Source organism: Euprymna scolopes, chromosome 27 (assembly GCF_053919585.1).
Source record: "Euprymna scolopes isolate OS-2025 chromosome 27, ASM5391958v1, whole genome shotgun sequence".
Lineage (NCBI taxonomy): Eukaryota > Metazoa > Mollusca > Cephalopoda > Sepiida > Sepiolidae > Euprymna > Euprymna scolopes.
Window position 1 is genome coordinate 59,970,250 of NC_136508.1, and position 7,500 is coordinate 59,977,749.

Consider the following 7,500-nt stretch of genomic DNA (forward strand, 5'->3'; position numbering starts at 1 on the left):
ATCACAGGGACATAAGTAAAAAGTTGAGCAGCGAGATGTCCGTTCACACTACACTTAAGCTTCTGCATGCTAGTAAAGTAGAAAACGCTATCCTAAGTTTATCAGTTAAGGGATAATGATTTAAGGCATATGATTTAATGTAAAATATTTAAAGGTGTTGTGTTTTGAGTATTGCAGTTATGATAGGCTCAATAGTTGTAATTTCCTAGAGGTATATAAATAGAAAAGTGAAATTATCAATCAAGTTTTCATAGGAGGAAACATAACAAAATCCTATTCATGTGTACGATCGTTTCGGAAACGATATCCTTTTATTCATTCGATATTTACAAAATAAATCTGCCGGGAATTAAGTAAAATATATCTGGCTATCGTATCCTCATCAGCATAAATAGAAAGGGAGGGGGGGTAGAAGACACCACATTTTAACCAGCTTATTGAAGTAAATAAAGTTTGTGAACGTTTGTAAGAAAGTGTTTCCATATTGTTTTGTTTTTGTTTTTGTTTTTCCTTAACCGTAAAGAGGCCTCTCGGTGGTGCACAAAGCTTAAAAAGGATTACAAACTATATTTTCTTCAATAAGCTAGTTAAAAATCATATAGTATTATATATTATATGTATATTATTAGAAATCATATAGTATTATATATTATATATAGGAATATATTCATAATTCCAATAAGCATTCTTAGCTCACACACACACACACACACACACACACACACACACACACACACATATATATATATATATATATATATATATATATATAATAAAAAGTTGAACGTCTATGTATGTGTCTGGTCACGAATAGGCTCCTATATGGTTGACTATTATAGAAAACTGATCACATATAATGATAGAAGATGTATCGAGTAACAGGAATGGGTACGTTTGATCTGCCATAATGATGATTCATAAAAATTGTGGGGTCTGCGTACCCGCCTGGTCCACAAAGTATGGAAATAAAAAAAATTTAAAAAAAAACCTTTACAAGTGTTTTTGATATACATGTACATAAGAATACTTTGATAAGTATGTTTTAACTTAAATAGGGATGGTATAATAAAATCGCGGGGTCTGCGTTCGCGCCTGGCCTACATAGAATGGAAATAGGCACACACTTTAATAAAGAATTTTCATATCTATCTGCGTAAGTATACTTTGATAATTATATTTCAGTTTGAAGAAATATTGTATAATAAAATTATGGGGTGTTCGTTCGCACCTGACCTCCATAGAATGGATATACGTCACAAAGTTTTACAACGTTCTTTGTTTAATATAGATCCACAGAATACTGTGATAAGTGATCCAGTGTGAACAGGTATGGTATAATAAATTATGGGGTTTATCTATTTAAGTTTTACTTTCATCATATTTTGCTTTGGTTTTGATACTCCCAAATTCGAAGCTATTTCTTTACAACCCTTCCTTTTCATAAACCATCATACTTTCATAAATCAGAGTCCATTTTCTGTAGGCGGCTTTTGAACCCAGTCAACGACGGGTACTTTTGCTAGTATCTCTCTCTCTCTCTCTCTCTATATATATATATATATATATATATATATATATGTATGTATGTATGTATGTATGTAAATATTAATGAGTATCTCGATAATAATGTATAAAGCACATTGACATTTGGTGTCGATATTTGTCGTCAATCACTGAAAATAAATGCAATAAAAACGCTTACAAGAAACACACAAAACAATACAATCAATTATGCAAATGAAGCATGACAAGTGTGTCTGTCAATTTCCCAGCATGCAATTTGGCTATAGCAATCATTTTCCTATGATTCCATAGTAATAGTCATTTGCAGACCACTTAGTAAATGGAACAGGGTTTCCTTTTTCTGTGTGTGTTATTATTTTATTTCCCTGCATTCAATGCCAGATCATCATATCCTCGTTTCTAAAATGTCAACGGACCAATATTTTGTCGTGTTTTGGGTGAGCAAAGCTAACGCGACAATTATTTTCTGAAGAGAGAAATCAAAAAGCCATTCTGAACAATTGACTATTTGAATACGAACACATTTGAAGCGTGTTGAGTTAACAAATAGCATTCAGAAAGAAAAAGTATAATATATAGATATAGATATATATTAGTGTTGGGACGATTAATCGGAATCAGAATCGTAATCGGCAATCGGAAAAATTGGAAGATTTGGGGGTAACGCAATCGTTATCGGAATCGGAAAAACTGATGCCAAAAACGATTCTTTTGTCTTTTTTAAAATTTGATTTTGTTTAAACCAAAATCTCCACCTGCTGGTAATAAATTAATTAATCATTAATGATAAAATAATAACTATTTATTGATTGTAAATTATCAGTAAAGCTAAACTCGATAGATCAGCCTCCACAAGTGTATTTTTACGTTTAGGAAAATATCTGTCTGTTTAATATGTGTTTGCCAACCCAAAACAAGTATACTTTTGATAGTAACGTAAAAATGTTGCATTCTAGCGGCGGTGGAGTTTGATATCGCTTGCGTTTTTTAAGCATTTCTCACGCAGAAAATTGTTGAGATACTTGAAAAAGTGGTAGTCGATAGTTGAGAGGTCTGGAGAGTATGGCGGATGAGGTAGAGGTTCGTAGCCTAATTCTTTGAACTTCTGAGGGGTCAGTTTAGCAACATACAACATCCGGTTGGGCATTTTCGTCGAGGATTTTCTGGTGGCTAATACTGGGTGTTTCTATCGAAGATTCTGATGCATTTCATCCGTTTGTTGACAGTATTTCCCGCTCTAATGGCTTCGCCCGCATTCAAAAAAAAAAACTGTAAAAGTTGAGACCGGTCGCACACCGCCAAACTGTCAGCATGACCTCCTTTAGGTATAACTCTGGCTTCGGAAGTGTTGTGGAGCTTTGTCGGCGTCTAACCACTAAGCTGAGCGTCGCCGGTTGTCGCTAAGGACTCAGTTATTATCGTAAGTCACAACGCAGTCGAGAAACGGAACGTTCTTGTTGTGTAACATAAGGAAAGATGACACTTTATAACGGCGTTTTTTTAGTTGTCGTTAAATTCGAAAGGCTACTATTTACCAAGTTTTTTTTTTTTTGTCTTTCCAATCTCTCCCAAGTGGTTGGAAATCGTGGGTATACATTACGTCTAATTCAGAAACCAGTTCTCGAACAGTTGTGCGTGGATTATCTTCGACTACTGCTTTTCATTGATCGTTGTCAACATCCGATGGCCGACCACTACACTCATCATCTTCAAGACTCTCTTCGCCACTACGAAATGTCTTAAACCACCATTGCGCTGTGCATTCAATCGTGGTTCCTGTGGGCAAGTGCTTCGTTGATATCGTGAGCTGTCTCAGCAACTTTTCGGCCTAGCTTGAATTAAAATAAAAGAATTGTGCGAATTTGCTTTTCTTCCATCTTGTATGCAACGTTCTGAAAAGAATACATCTTTTTTTTTTACATTTTCACCACAAACAAGGCATATTACCACTTTGCTGTAGGGGCTACTATCAGGGACATGGGCATCAGGGCTACTGTGTAGGGAGTTGGGCAGCAAGATGTCGGTTCACGTGTCATTTGAACTTCTGCATGTCAGTACAGTTGGGGAAGCAGGGACCCGGCAGGGAATTCCAAAGTTTTGCTGTCCTGGGGAAGAAACTACTGGAGTAGAAGGCTCTCTTACATCTAGGGATCTCTACTGTGAAGGGGTGGGTTTTAGCTGCTTATCGGGTTTGTCGAGGGGATTTACGTCGAGGGGGCACAAGTGCTTGCAGTTCGTCAGAACATTCACCGTTAAAGTACTTAATTGTTTAAAACGATTGTAATTAAAACGACTTAATAGAGCGAAAAACGCTTTCTAAAATAATATGTAAAGTAAAGGTAGCGAAAACAAATTTAAACTTCCGCAAGAACTTTCTTGTCAAGCTGATGGAAAGAACTTCCCTCGTACCTATGTTTATATAAATAGAGATTTTCGGACACCAGAAAATAAGCAACAAAAAAGGAGATGACTTTGGGTCTATGTTACGTGACCGTTACACTTGAATCGTATCGTTACATTTGAATCACCCGGACCCACACCTTGTCCGTTACTATCGTAGGAACAAACAAACAAGGAAGAACATAAAAAATACGACTCAATAACGCATTTCATTATCTTTCAAAAGTCTTTTCACACACACGTGTTTTGCTCCGCCGTATAACAGGTGCTTTTTAAAAGCCTATATTCAGCTGTCTATCTTCCGTAGCATGCAACTTGCTTCCCCTTTTGCTCTACCACGTGCCGTTCTTTTTTTTTCTCCCTCTTTCCCGTGACGTCAGCGCGTGAACACTTTTTTAATTTGCATATGTGCTAAGATGGTTGCTACTACTAATATTTTCGCTAGTCAGCTATCTTACGGTTGCTGCTGATTTTCTCATCAGAAGCAGTTGTAGTTTGACACGTGTGGCATCTATAAGCAAATTGATAACAAACCTGAGTTGTTTGTTTTGTCATCGATTTTTTTATATATCTGGAAAGATTTCTTTTTCCCAGGGTGCTTGAAACCTAATTGATCCAAATTTTCATGTGCCTGCAATTTCTTCTTAGTTAATAGCTATTAACTAACTCATCAATTACGAAAATTGATGCGTGAGAGGCAGACTGGCAAACTTAGGGGAAAAAACGATTCCTCCGTTTTTTTTTTGTGTGTGTGTGTGTGTGTGTGTGTGTGTGTGTGTGTGTGTGTGTGTGTGTGTGAGTGGGGGGGTAATGACCCTTACTTTATATATGAAATGTCAGACTATGAAGATAGGTTAGGATTACCTCAAACAAGGGACTGATGATGATGAGGATGGAGGAGGAGGAAAAGGAGGAGGAATAGGAAGAAGAAGAGAAGGCGGAGAAGGATACATGGTTCTAATAAGGTATTTTCCATTTGTAAGCAACTCCATAAAAAATCTCTCCTCCCTCTCCTGCCAAAATCTACACAAAAAAATGCTCCCACCACACACACACACAAACAAAAAGGGTCGAGTGCCACTTTTCATACCTCATGTTTTATTCAAATCTTACATCTTATGATGTGATTTGATTTTACATACATAAAAACCGTAATAACAAAATTTAAAAAAATGTAACCGGGGAAAGGAGTAGGCCAGTAAGTGTATGAAAGTTAAAACACAACCCAACCCCAACCCCCAAAAAAGAACAACAACCCTGTTCCAAATAAGAGAAAAGGCAGACCCCCATATTTCACGAGGAATGGGAAACTGCACATTGGAAGGCCCGGTTCAAGACAATCCAATATATGTCTGACAGCTAAAGATATCAACACTGATCACATACTCCTATCCCCAACACTTCAATACCCCCCTACAACACACACCCCTGCCGTAAACCAGAGGTGAAGGGCAAAAACACACACCACTACATACCTTGGGAGCAAAAAGGACATTGTTCAAAATGTATAAAGTGCTTCACTTGTAACCTTCAATGTGAATTCTAGCCATCCATCACAGCCAATTACCTGCCCCTGTCGTTGTTTCCTGTGCCACTAGAGGGAGTCACCCAACAGTAATCAAGTTAAGTTGTCATCAGACCGTCCACATGGTGCTGATCATTTCTGTTTTCTCTCTGCGTCTGCGTCTGCGTCTCTCTGTCTCTGTCTGTCTGTCTCTCTCTCTCTCTCTCTATCTATCTATCTATCTTCCTATTTATCTATCTATCTATCTATCTCTTTCGCACTTACTAAGACCAGTATCGTCAATTCACTTACCCCCTCTCTCTCTCCCTCTCTCTCTCTATCTCTCTCTGTCTCTCTCTCTCTTTCTCTCTTTCCTCGGCGATAACTTGCACATACAATCATTAACCTGATTCGCTTGCCTCTCTGACACCATCAAGCAGCTTCACGATTCAAACTTATAAAAATAAGATGAATATAAAAGAATGAGGAGGAGGAACTGATTTCGGTGTTCTTGTTTATGTAGACACATTTTTTTTCTTCTGTTTTCTCTTTCTTGACTTTCAGGGCTTGGCTTTTTTATTTATTTTTTTTATTATTTTGGCGGAGGGGGATACCTATTTGTGAAAAGCTGAGAAAATAAGAATATATATTTTTTCCTTCTCTCCTTCTCTCTCTCAATCTCTCTCCCTCCGCCCCTCTCTCTCTCTCTCTCTCTCTCTATATATATATATATATATATATATATATATATATATATATAATATATAATATATATATATAAATATTATATATATATATATATATATATAACTACTTCATTTACTCACATAAATTTAATATACGAAAGTATAGATTTATGCGTAAACTTTAAGTATTTACTTCAAAAGTGCTCAATACGTAGGTAGAGCTAGTTAGTAATTTATAAAATATATATGGCTTAATCGCCATATATATTTTATAAATTACTATATATATGTGTGTGTGTGTGTGTGTGTGTGTGTGTGTGTGTGTGTGTGTGTGTGTGTGTGTGTGTGTGTTTCAACTTTCATTAAATGATTAACCTCGATTAAGAATAGAGGTCTCTTGTCGCCTGACGATGTCTTATAAGACTTAAGCAGAAAATTTATTGCAGCGAATTATGTTAATTTTGCTTACCTAAATTGAATAAAATAATATATATATATATACATATATATATATATATACTTTTTATTTTACGTAAACATTTATATGTAAGTACACATTCATGAGCATGTTTCGATCAGCCATAGAGACCTCTCCAAGTCATATTGCTTATGCAAAAGTAGAGACCGTATATATATATATATATATATATATATATATATATATATATATATATATGGCAATTAAGCTACGCAGAATTTTCCGCGTTTCATCCGTACGAGAAATAACGCGGAAAATTTTGCGTAGCTTAATTGTCATATATATTTTCAAAACTTACTTTGTACATACATAAGTGAAATTGCCTTTCTCTGTGTGTGTGTGTGTGTGTGTGTGTGTGTGTGTGTGTGTGTGTGTGTGTGTGTGTGTGAACATTTCCCTACCAAACTATTCTGTCAATTTTCAGTCTACATACTCGAGATTTTACATAAGAGGTATTGAGACTTGGGATAATCTTTTTAATCAGTTTTCAGCCAGAAATTTAGCTGTCAAAGTTCAATGATTGGACCTTTGACAATTCTACCAAACTCCTCCGTTAATTTGGGGGCTAAACAATTGAAATTTTAGATGTAAGGTACTTGGATATTGATCAAGTTTTAGCTTGATTTAAGCCCAAAACAATAGATGTTAAGAAGTCAAAATTGGGGTTAAAGTTTTAAAAAAATTGACCTCTGCGGTCTCTACCAAATTATTCAGCCAATTTTTGGTTTAAACAATTGAAATTTTACACAAAGTGTATTCAGACAGAGCAAGGCTTTTGGCCGATAATTTGGCTGTCAAGGGATCAAAGTTCAAAAGATAAACCTTTGCGGTTTCTAGCAACTATTCAGCCAATTTGGGGTCAACACATTTGAAAGTTTACAGAAAAGATATCCAGACATGCAATAAGC